Source organism: Dasypus novemcinctus, chromosome 11 (assembly GCF_030445035.2).
Source record: "Dasypus novemcinctus isolate mDasNov1 chromosome 11, mDasNov1.1.hap2, whole genome shotgun sequence".
In the NCBI taxonomy this organism is placed as follows: Eukaryota; Metazoa; Chordata; class Mammalia; order Cingulata; family Dasypodidae; genus Dasypus; species Dasypus novemcinctus.
This window is the reverse complement of record NC_080683.1, coordinates 90786418-90798027: the sequence shown is the minus strand read 5'-3', so window position 1 is coordinate 90798027 and position 11610 is coordinate 90786418. Positions and strand designations below refer to the sequence as shown.

Sequence of the window (11610 nt, the reverse complement as noted above, 5' to 3'; positions counted from 1 at the left end):
AGGTTTTGTTTCTTTTCTGGTTTCTTTCTGTGCTTGTCTGGGTTTTCTGGGCAGTGGATGTAGAGATGGATTCAGAGTTGAAATCTTATTAGGAGGAACACCTGTGGGAAGAAAAGGGAGGAAGCGAGATTGTGCAGTGGGGTCCACATGCGGACATGACAAGAGCGCTCTCTTCAGCTACAGGGATCTCCAGAGCCAGGGCTGCTCATTAGAAGAATCCTGGGTTGTCAAAAACAGTGAGGCCCTTCTATATACCACCTCAGTCATTGGGTGGGCCACCAAGAGAAGATTGTGACCTTGAAAAATGAAGACTCTCAGCTCACCTCACTCCCCACTGCTGTCCAGAGAGTTCTTTCTAGAAGGGGGAGTTAAGGAGCTCACATACTTTAAGGCCCAAGAAGAGCCCCATTTCAGTAAGGAAAATGCCCAAGTAACAGAAATAACTCCACCTTAATTAAATCTAAAGCTTTAGCTCTTCTTTGGCTGAGGCCTACTGCAGGCTTAGAAGCCTGCAGGGGAGCTCTTGAGCATGCATAGCTAGTTTTTCTCTCCCTGGCTTGCCACCTCTCCCACTTCATGAGCTGAGCCCAGGGGAAGAGGGAATTTGAAGAAAGAGGGTTCAATCTAAGATGGACAGCAATGTCAAGTTGGGCCCTCTGGAATAGTGAATGTTCAGCATTGACTCTGTCTCAGATGCAAGGCCAGGACTAGGTGATGCGAGTGAGGCATCTGACTTGGGGACAAAATTTATGGGGTACCAAAAACACAATGATCAAGATAAAAATTGGTTTTTGTTTGTTTGTTTTTAGGAGGTACTGGGGATTGAACCCAGGACCTCGTACGTGGAAAGCAGGCACACAACCACTTGAGCTACATCTGCTCCCCCAAGATAATAAATGGTTTAATGCAATATTTAAAAAATCAAAATTAATGCAAAACAAACTAAAAACAAAAAAACAACGTGAAAAAGTAGCACTTCCTTCACAGGTGGTCTAGGATATAGGGGTAGTGGCATCTGTGCATTGTTCTCTAACTTGGGAGCTGTTAGGCAATAAAAAAAACTGAGGTGCCCATCAAGATCAACCATGTGCAGAGACGCAAATCATCCCAGGCTGACATTTCCCACCTTTCTGCCCTTAACTCCTTCTTTGCCTCATTAACCTGGTGAGGCCAAACGCAGGAGTCCCTCCCCGCTGAAGTCTTCTTTGACTCTCCACCCTCTTTCCCAAAGTCCCAGAGGATTTTCACTCTTCTCTTTTACCACCCTTGTATTTCACACATCCTCTCCACACCCAGTTCATGTATTCCCAATAAACCATGCTGGTCTCTAAATCACGAACATTTTCCATCCATTTCTTCCATATTCCACAGAGTACCTGGCACAACAACAAACAGTTGTTGCACAGATTACTACACTCACATTATGTTGTTTTGCTTCTCATTGATTTGGCTGATTGGTCATTACTTGGTGTGTTGCAGCAAATATTTTTTCTTCAGGGTATATCTTTTCAGAAACTAATAAACTTTACGTCTGGAGCTCCCAAACCTAATTTCTTAAATTTCTAAAAATACTTATTTCTTCACTAGAGAGTAATCCTTATAATAGTTTTAAAAACAGTGGGGCAAAAAATAATGGACCTGCAAAATATCTTAGTCATTTAAAAAAAAGAAAAGATTTTTCCTAATGCTTACTTGGCCTTCAAAAATAATAATAGTAATAACCCAACAGAACTTTACCCAAAATTATTTCCTTACCTCCTGACTGAAAGTATAAACTCTATTCCTTTGATCATATGAATAAAGATAGTGGCTCCAATAAGGTTAGGAGTAAAAATAAATAAAGAAAAGAATGCTCTCAAATGTTTTTATAATACTAAGAGGCAAAGGGGCATGATGTTTGCAACCTACTCTCAAATGATTTGGAAAACATTTATGTTGATCCATGGGCTGAGCCCAGGAAAAGATGCATAGGTAAGGAGGTAGTAGGTGGGTCATTAAATAGATCTAGTAAATGTATGTAAACACATATAATGATAAAGCAAGTATGGCAAAATGTTAAAAATTGGTGAATCTGGAAAAAGAGAGTACAAGAGTTGATTATATACTATTCTGAAAATTTTTCAGTTGGTTTGAAATTATTTCAAAATAAAAAGCTTTAAAAAGACATTAAAGGGAAGCAGTTTTGGCTCAACTGATAGAGCGCCCGCCTACCACATGGGAGGTCCCAGGGCCTCCTGACCCATGTGGTGAGCTGGCCCACAAGCAGTGCTGATGCGCAAGGAGTGGTGTACCATGCAGGGGTGTCCCCCATGTAGGGGAGACCCACACGCAAGGAGTGCACCATGTAAGGAGAACCACCCGGTGCAAAAAAAACACAGCCTGCCCAGGAGTGACTCCGCACACACGGAGAGCTGACCCAGCAAAATGACACAACAAAAAAGAGACACAGATTCCCAGTGCCACTGACAAGAATCCAAGCAGACACAGAAGAACACACAGCAAAGGAACACAGAAAGCAGATGGAGGTAGGGAGGAAGGGGAGAGAAATAAATTAAAAATAAATCTTTTTTTTAAAAAAGACATTAAAGAAATTTTTAGAAGTATAAATTAAATACCAAAATTTAAATTGCAGTCAATGGGTGCTCCAAAGACACCACGTTTTCCTTGCTTTACCATCACCATTCACTTATTCGAGCCCCTGTCTCAGAAAGCCCGTGCTGTGGGCAGATGGGATAAAAGACTCCTGCAGAGTTTGAAGAACAGTGCTTGCCTTCGCAGGTCACCTCACTTTAGAAAACAGCTAGGTGGGAGAAAAGCCTAGTCTTGGGACTCAGCCCTGGTTTTAAATTCTGCCTCTGACTCTCACTAGCTATGTTCTAGGTACTTAACCACGAGCCTCCCTTCCTTTTATGTAGAAGTGGGAAGGGAATCCCCAGTGCCAGCTCAGTCCTGGGGACAGTCCTCCCAGCCTCCCTCTGAGCCTCAGCTTCCTCACAAGTGCTAAGTCCTCTGTGCTCTGGGGGCTGCGGGAGAGAGAGGCCATAACCCAGGTAGAGAGACCGTGGAGATGGAGAAGCAAGTCGAGCTCCCCTCAAGTACAGGGAGAGTCTAGAGGTCACGCTGCACTCAGAAATGACTGCCTTCACAGCAGGGCGCTAGGCTGCACTCAGAAATGACCACCTTCACTGCAGGGCGCTTGTAGGGAGGAAGAGTCAGCCCCCACCCAATGCTTGAGCCTTTGAGCTACCCTGGGTACCCAGATGGTAGGAAGAGAGGAAGAGATGTAGGACCAGCTGGTGCTGAAATGATCAGAAGCTCTTAAGCAATAAAACCAGGTGGGCAAGGCAGGTTGGCTATCTGGCTAAAGAGATCCCATCTCCCCTGTACCTTACCAGGGTCCTGAGCCCCCACTTTTCCCCCTCTTGGATGTCTCAGACCTCACACTCACAGGTCAATTCCCCTCGGTCTAGGGATGAGGCTCCCTGGAGGATTCCAACTCAGAACCCCTCCCTTCCTTTCCTTTCCTCTTTTACCATTGCCTTTCTCCAAGTGCTTATTCTGTGCTCTGCCAGAAAGAGTCACTCAGCAAGATGGTGGCCTGGTGTAACCTCCCTGTCCTAGGAAGGCACAGGAGCCACTCCAGGTACAAATCTCAGCTGGGGAGCTTGGCCTAAACTACCTGCTGCCTGCCAACGGGAAGCAGGATATTCTTGCTCACTGCTAGGGTACAGAACAAGCCTCAACAGGTACCACTCCAAGTTTCTAAAGAGTGAGAGGGGTAGCTTTGCTGCCACATTCTTGAAATAAACCTATGCCACATTTGGGAAGAAGTCTTTGATTCATAACAGAGAGGCCCCGGAGAGATAGAGAGAATGCCCCCAGGGAACCAATTAACAGTGTAAATGCACCCGCTCTTTCCAGCCATTGTTCTCCACCATCACTCAGGAGCCTTCTCTTCTTGTCGCAAGTCCACTCCTCCCACTTTTATAGTTCTCTTTGTCTCCAACACTCTACTCCCTGCTCTTTTACTAATCCAAGTTACTTAATCTTTACTCACTTAAATATACAAACTAGTATCCCCAAATTTCCTTGATTTTGCCAAACAAAAAGAGAATCCTCTCCACCTGGGCCACCAGGCACAACATTGTGACTCTGAAGTCAAGATCTCAGAATAAAAACTTTGCGTTATCCACAGAGACCTCAACCTTCTACCCGAACACACACACTCACCCCCACACACATGCACACCCAGAAGACTTCACCCCCCATTTCCCTGATAATGGAAAGCCATCCCTCACTTCCTCTCCACATCTCAAAATTTCTGTCCTCACCCATGTCCTCCTCCTTTCTTTCTGCCTCAAAGATGAAATGAAAAGTCTTTTTATCATCCTTTAAAAATTTAATATTCCTTTCTTTTTTTAAGTACCAAGGTCAGGGATTGAACCCAGGACCTTGTATGTGGAAAGCGGGAGCTCAACCACTGAGCCACACTGGCTTCCCAGAGTTGGTTTTTTCATTTGTTGTTTATTGTTTTTCAGGAGGCACTGGGAACTGGACCCAGGACCACCCATGTGGAAGGCAGGCACTCAACTGTTTGAGCCACATCCACTTCCAAATTAGTATTACTTTTTACTGAAAACTGCACTGAATACTAAATTTCTACCTTTATAATAAACAAATACAGTAATGGTAACACACTAAAACAGACATACTTCTCTTAGCCATTATTTTCGGAGAGAGTTTTGAATGTTTGTGTGTGTGTGGTTGCCAAGATAATAATGTACCTATACGGAGGCTCAAAATAGGCCATCTTTTTCAACAAAAAGGCAGTGATTCGCAGAATACTGTAAGTAGTTGATACAAATCTAATACAATTTGTTAAAATCTGTCACATCTAATAACACATCTGAAGTGTTCTTGTATAAAATAGCACATGCAGAAAGAAGACTTTATCAATGTCTTAGAAAAAAGTGGGTTTGTTTATAGACAATCTGACAAGTTACCATAAAAAGTGTTTCCTGAGACATAAGGAAATGCTACATTATTCTTCTTGAACCCTTTCAGTTCAAGGCTTTCCACTCAGTAAAATAGCTGAGAATCTGAAACTGAGAAAATACATTTGAGTACAAACAGCTTGTGAAATTTAATACTTTGCGTTTTTTTTTTCTTCAGAGCCGACTCCTGAACCTCCAGCCAACTCGCCTGCGCAGTACACAGTTCAGAGTGAGAGAAACACTCCTCTCTACAGAAGCCTGCACTAATTTCAGTCTTCTGCTTGCAGTGGTCTAATACTGGCAAACCATTTTCTCCCCTTTTGCAGTAATGTAATCCTCCTATCAGCAGAAGAGGGAACCAGCCGCTGTGCACCGAAGGGACTGACATAGGATAGGGATTTCTTCTAATATTTATTTTGTTTCAGTGTTTGGAAGTCTTGATGCAACATTCTGGATCAAGGTGCTCCGGACCTGCTGTCAATCCAAGGGACTGATAAAGGGACAAGACCCCTTTATTCCTTGCGATGTGATACACAGATGAAAAACTTCACACGGTAACAGAAGTCGGTCATTAATCAATCATGTCCTGGTCTTTCAGCGCCTCGGGAAGCAAACAACTTCTTCAGTTCTCCCATGTCCTGGCTTCTAGCCCTTCTGCAGTTTTAACCCTTTTGGCATTCTTCGCTTTGCTCGTTTGGGTGGTCTCGATGGTCCCCGGGTTTTGTGGGCTGGTTGGGCGGGGCGTGGGAAGGACGCTCCTTCCACAGCAGCAGGAGGGGCTCCGGGAGCCACGCCCATGCCTGGAGCGTGTCTGTAGGTGGCACCCTTGAGCTCTGGATGGATTGCTTTGCTGCTCTATGACAGACCAAGGAGCTGTTGTAACAAAGAATTCCTTCTTCCCCCAGTTTCTTCAGCTTTCTGGGATGTGACCTGTGCTTGATCTCAATTGCTGCTGCCTCCCTCATCTCCAGCGGCGCATGCTCACTCTCCCGTGTGGGGTGTGGTGTAGAGATTAGATTCGGTGCATTTTTCAGTGGGCCCTAAACAAAGCTAAAAGGTTCTGATCCATCCCAGTTTATCCAGGGAGACACGTCCAGGGCCACCTCTCCTATCTTTCCTTTCTTGAAGTCTTGAGCTAAGGCTCTTGGGTCTACCAGTCCACACTGGACTGCCTCACTGGGATGCCCCTTGCTTTATAGTAAAGTCATTGATGGGGTGATGGCTGTGTTAATTGAGTTTACAGTGCAAGGAGGCACAGCACTCTGATACAATAAGTGCTGCAAGGTGTAGATCGTTTGCAGGCCCAGGGGCTGCTCTATCCCATCCTGCAAGTAAAGGTCATAAAATATGATGTTGAAAACAAAGGCCTTGGCTTGAACAGCAGTCGCTTGCCCACGCAACCCAAGACAATGAAGCTGTGTCTCCCCACTGATGCAAGCCAACCCCAAGACCCCCTTACCAATCTGCTGGACGCTCTGGGCCCGCTGCCTTCCAGTAGTGCCTTGTACAGTCATGTGTTCCTCTGGTACAGGTCGAGGATGCCGCAAATGGCAGAATCCTGCAGTTGCACCTGGCCATCTGGAGCTTGCCAGGGGCCTTGATGTCCACATCGTCCTGGCCACTGCCTATTCTCATGATCGCTCTGAAGTCTTGACCTTCTCCTGGTCTTTCCTGCTCAGGTGATAGTGTGGTAGATCCTGGAGCCCACAGCCCACCTTCTTATGGAAGTCCTAAGGGAATTGTGTGTCACAGAAGCCCAGGAGGGTGAGGTCCTTCAGCAGTGCCACGTGGGGGGGGGGGGGTAAGAGGCAGTTCGTGACCTAGAACTTAGGGGAACTCCCAGGAGTCTGCATTCATTGCACCACCATGAGCCAGTGTATATCTGTGCACAGGCTCTAAAGTTCACACCATGGACTCTCTGTCTCCTTAACGGTGAACAGCCTCACTGAGTTCAAACTCTTTTAAAGCTATGAAACCCTGGCTCTGCTCTGAGCTTTGTGAGTGCTTCTGAGCCCACCTTGGAGGTTCCTTGTGGTCTCAAGGCTCCTTCCCAGCCCAGGTCCCCCAGACCCTAAGAGGCTTGGACTGTGTGGGTCAGGGGCCAAGAAGACCCCCACTGCCTGAGGGTTGGCTGGAGGAGGGAGATGTGGACTTGGCATCCTTTTAGTATTAGACAAGTTCCCTTGCTACCCCCCACCCCCAGCTTCTCAAAAGTCTATCTTTCTTACTCTTCTCCTGGGCATCTTCACCCCTCCCCTCGCCCCTTTTCTTGGGCCTCTAAATATGATTAAATTCTTCTTTTCTTAAACCAAAGACAGCTCCCTCCAACATCTGCCCCCATCTCTCCCTTCACCTTTAAACTCCCTGAAAGAACAGCTTCCGTTCTCTTCCTTTCAAGCACTGGCTGCGCCTCTATGCTTTAGGTTTTTCTCCTAACAGCTGGACTATTCTGTGTATATCCACGCTGGATTCTCACCTTCCACATAACACAAATTCTATGGTAAATTTCCTCTTCTTTTCACATTGTCTTTCTTGATACCTTCCTCTCCTAAAGCTTCTTACATCATCTCCATTTGTATGATCACCAACTCACATCTCCATCCCTGAATTCTCTTCATAGGACAAATTACCCAAACAGGAGAATGAATCAAATCCCTGAAATAAGAAGACAGATGGTCCCAGATGGCAGATGGTAGGTGTGATTAAAGCCCTCAGGGGTGACAGAGGGGGGAGGGGTCCCGACCCTCCTCTCCCCCCTGCCCTGGCCTTTCCCTGCCTCCTAGTCTCTGCCAAGCCTCATCTATCCTCAGGAGAATGAGCCTTTTCTCTGTTCCTGTCACCGTCTCCCAGGAGTCTGAGTTCTGAAGCTGCTCAGCCTTGCTCTTAGTCCAGTCCTGCTACAGGATACAATTCCATGCAGGTTATGACTAATTTCACTGGGGCGTGGAGAAACCCAGCACCATCGGGATGGCAGGGACTGCCCAGTGCTGTGGGGCTAGCACTGACCAGTGGAGGATGGAAGCCGAAGGCTAAATGCTTTCTCTTGTCTTCTCCTGTGTACACAACTGTGAGCCACATTTCATAAGGATTCTCAGAAGCTCCTGTAAGATTGAACATCAGTTGTCTGCAGTGGTGGTCAAGTGATAAGGCATCTTTGTACAAGCTTCTCCTCCTTTCCTGTTTCATTACCCCTGTTCCTCATTTCTCCTCCCTGCAATCACATTCCCAAATAACCTACCCACATAAAAACCATCCTTTCAGGCTCTACTTCAGAGGAAACCAAGATAAGACTTGGAGAAACAGTCATATCACGCAGCATGGAATACCTGTTATGAAAAATGCACCATCACTGTACACAAAGAGTGAAGAAAGGCTTCCAGGAGGAAGTGATGATTAAGTTGAGAGTAAAGGAAGAGGAGCCATAGGAAGTGGGAGGTAAATCTCGGGGGGAGAGTGAATTTGTCAGAAACAAAAGGAAAAGGTGCAGAGATGATAAGGAGCATGGCACTTTTTATTAGTGGTGTCACCGTAGTGTCAGTAACCCAAGCTCATCCTTTTGCTGGGACCCTGTATTCTTCTCCTCCCCAGGACCCTGAATCTGCCAGGCAGCGAGTTCCGCTGGTGGTGTGTCCCTCCACGTTCTTTGCACTACGTTCCAGCTCAGGGCAACAGCCTCTCCTCAGGCCTCCTCCTTCCCCGCTGACCATGGCCACGGCTCCCGCACTGCAATCTCCTGTTCCTGCCTCCTGCACCAGCTCCTCCCGCGCCCTGCACTCTGCAGTCAGAACCACCACCAGAAAGCTCTCAACAGGCCTCTTCCCTATTTGAACACCTCAGTGGTTCCCCATCTTAGCATCTTCTCCCTTTACCCCCTGTTTTAACCCTCTTCCTCCTTACCTGTCTTATGTTTGGGCTAGAGGCCTCCTTTTCCCAACTACGCCCTGCACTGTCCACATTTTGTGCTTTTGTTTAAACTTTACAGTTTCCCATTTTAAAAACACATATTTACCTTTTGAATAGGTATTAATAATATATTTGTAGTACATAAATCAACAAGTTATAAAAGGGTATATATGTGATGAAAAGCAACATCTCCCTTCTACTTTCAACCTTTAACTATCTGTTTCCTTCACCAGAGTTTACCAGCTTCTGTATATTCTTCCAGGTATATTTTTGCATATATATCATAGAGTATGTTAATATACATATTTTTAAATTATTTTATATAATACTATTTATATTTATACACACACACACACACATGCCCAGCACTGTTCTGCACCTTGGATTTTTTAAAACAATATATTTTGGATATTGTTGCTCTTTCTTTTAAACTATCTAAAGTATTCCAATTTGTTGATGGCTACCATAGTGTGTTAAACAGTCCCCTGAAGATGGTTAATTAAGTTTTTCAAACCTTTGCTATAAAAAGGATGCTACAATGACTTTGAATCGAATCAATAATTCAGTGGCATGGCAGAATTACGTTTGAGATTTTGGTCAAGCTTTAAGTTTTGCTGAGACATAGTAAGCTTTCAAACTCTCACAATACACCACTCTAGCCTTTTCTTTCTTCTTTTGCAAGTGCTGACTCATACAACTAATTGTTTAAATCCTGAAATAGTTTTGACAGATACAAACAAGTTGACAGTCTCCAGCATCTTTCCCTTTACCCAGTTCTTTGATGAGGGCACACTGTGAAGTGCGGCATAAAATTAAAGAAAGAAAAGAAGAAAGCAAAACAAAGTTCCATGACTCCAAGGTGTTTCCTGTTGAGTGACTATTCTGGGACAGACATCCACACACTGCCTTCTAAGTGTTACATTGCTGATTTAAGAAAATGGACATATGTGAAAAAAATGACAGAAAAAAAATTAAGATATACTAGAAAGAAACTTTTTAGGATATCATAATGCAGCAAAAACACAAGTTTAGAAATATTTTGAGATTAAACTAGCACTCTTGGGTTATTTTGGAGTGGCTGAAGACAGCTAGGGAGAAACACACATGTAAGACACCAACAAATCCCACCAATTCTGTGGCCGCTTTGTAATCGATAGTTTTTGTTTGTTTTTAAGAATACAGTGTTCAAAGGAACACACACACACACACATATACACACACTCACAATCCTCACAGAAAACCAGGTCAACCATTTAGAAACAAACTTCTGCAAGTTCCAGGAATTTTCTGACTAAATATCTTACATCATCTCAGAATCTCAAGGCACTCCAGAACAAGCTAATTAGATTAAGGATAAACTGAGAGGTTACTCATTAGGCCAATGCATTTCAAATGAACATTGCCAAGTGGTGAAAATGGGTGTCTGAACACCCACCCTGCACAATTCTGGGTCATCCATTCCTCAGTAGGCTCTTCAAAACCGCAATCTTGTCTAATAAATAGCAGAGAAGGTCTCACTTTTGGGGGTCACTTATTGACCTGCCCCCAGGCTTAGGCTATGCAGGCTAATGTGGTGCTATGGACCGCTGGCTTCACCTGGGGAAACTTCTCCACTGAAGCACATCTGCTTCTCCCTGTGCTTCTACCTACAAGAACCCTGTGGGTTCACTCTACCCTGCTTACCTTGGACTTCCTTCGTGTGTCAGTGACATTCCAGGGAACTCACCTGAGCACCTCTCTGGGTAAGACATCCCAAGGCATATCGTTCCTCAGCTTGGGGTGAGGTTGGTCACCCGGTTGCAGGTGAGCACAATCACTTGTGGTTCCTGAACTGAGACCTTTGGCTGGGTAGAGGCTCAACACAACTTGTCTGCTTTTCTCCTCCCCTATTCCCACTTCCATTCGCTTTGTTGTTTCTGTGACGTCCATCTCCAGCCCTCTCCAGTCTGGTTCACCAGACAGAATACCAACTTGGGACTTAGAGAGGGAAGTCCAAATCTGGCTCTGCCACTCAACCAACATGGCCTGGGCACCTTGGGTAGTGGCCTAGAAGAGTTAGCCCTCCCTTCCTCCCATCCCAAGCCAAAAGAAGCCTCTGTTACTGCAGAAAACACCTAAAGCTTGCACATGTATAAAGAACCCTCCAGAAGGATATGTAAGTCACTTATACAGAGGTTAACTAGTGGAGGGTCCTAGGGAGTGGGCAATTTTAAGACAATGGGAAGGTTACTTTTGTTAATTTTCTGTTAATCTTTGTAGTTTTTGAATCATATGAATATATTATCCATTCAAAAATGTATAACAAATATGGGGGCCCTGTATGATGTTATGTATGTATGTAAATTCACAACTTTAACTATTTACTTATTGTTCATATACGTTCATATATGAATGATATACATAAGCAAAAATTTTTAATGAAAAAAAGTATAATAAAAATAAATTTTTAAAAATCTGTGGAAAATTTAGTAGCAATGCTTCAATATTTATTCATCAATTGTAACAAATGGGGAAATAGATGTGGCTCAACCAACTGTGGTGCCCAGGGACCCCTGGTGAGGGCAAGCTGGTCCACACGGAGTGCCGGCCCATTTGGGAATGTGGCCACGCACAGGAGAGCAGCCCTGCGTGGGAATGCCTCCTCACACAGGAAAAGCTGCCCCGCGTAGGAGTGCCCACCGATGCGGAGAGCTGGTGTAGCAAGATGATGCAA

General features: G+C 44.9%; 1 long non-coding RNA gene and 1 pseudogene across 1 annotated transcript; one reads left to right on the top strand and one right to left on the bottom strand.

The window, feature by feature from the left end:
• The first annotated feature begins 5015 nt into the window (after positions 1-5015).
• Positions 5016-11350, top strand: LOC131280430 (uncharacterized). The gene is made up of 4 exons (XR_009188021.2): positions 5016-5548; positions 7615-7686; positions 8256-8429; positions 8583-11350. It is a non-coding gene; the product is annotated as an uncharacterized lncRNA (long non-coding RNA).
• Positions 5541-7479, bottom strand: LOC105744595 (C-terminal-binding protein 2 pseudogene; annotated as a pseudogene).
• Positions 11351-11610: the final 260 nt, after the last annotated feature.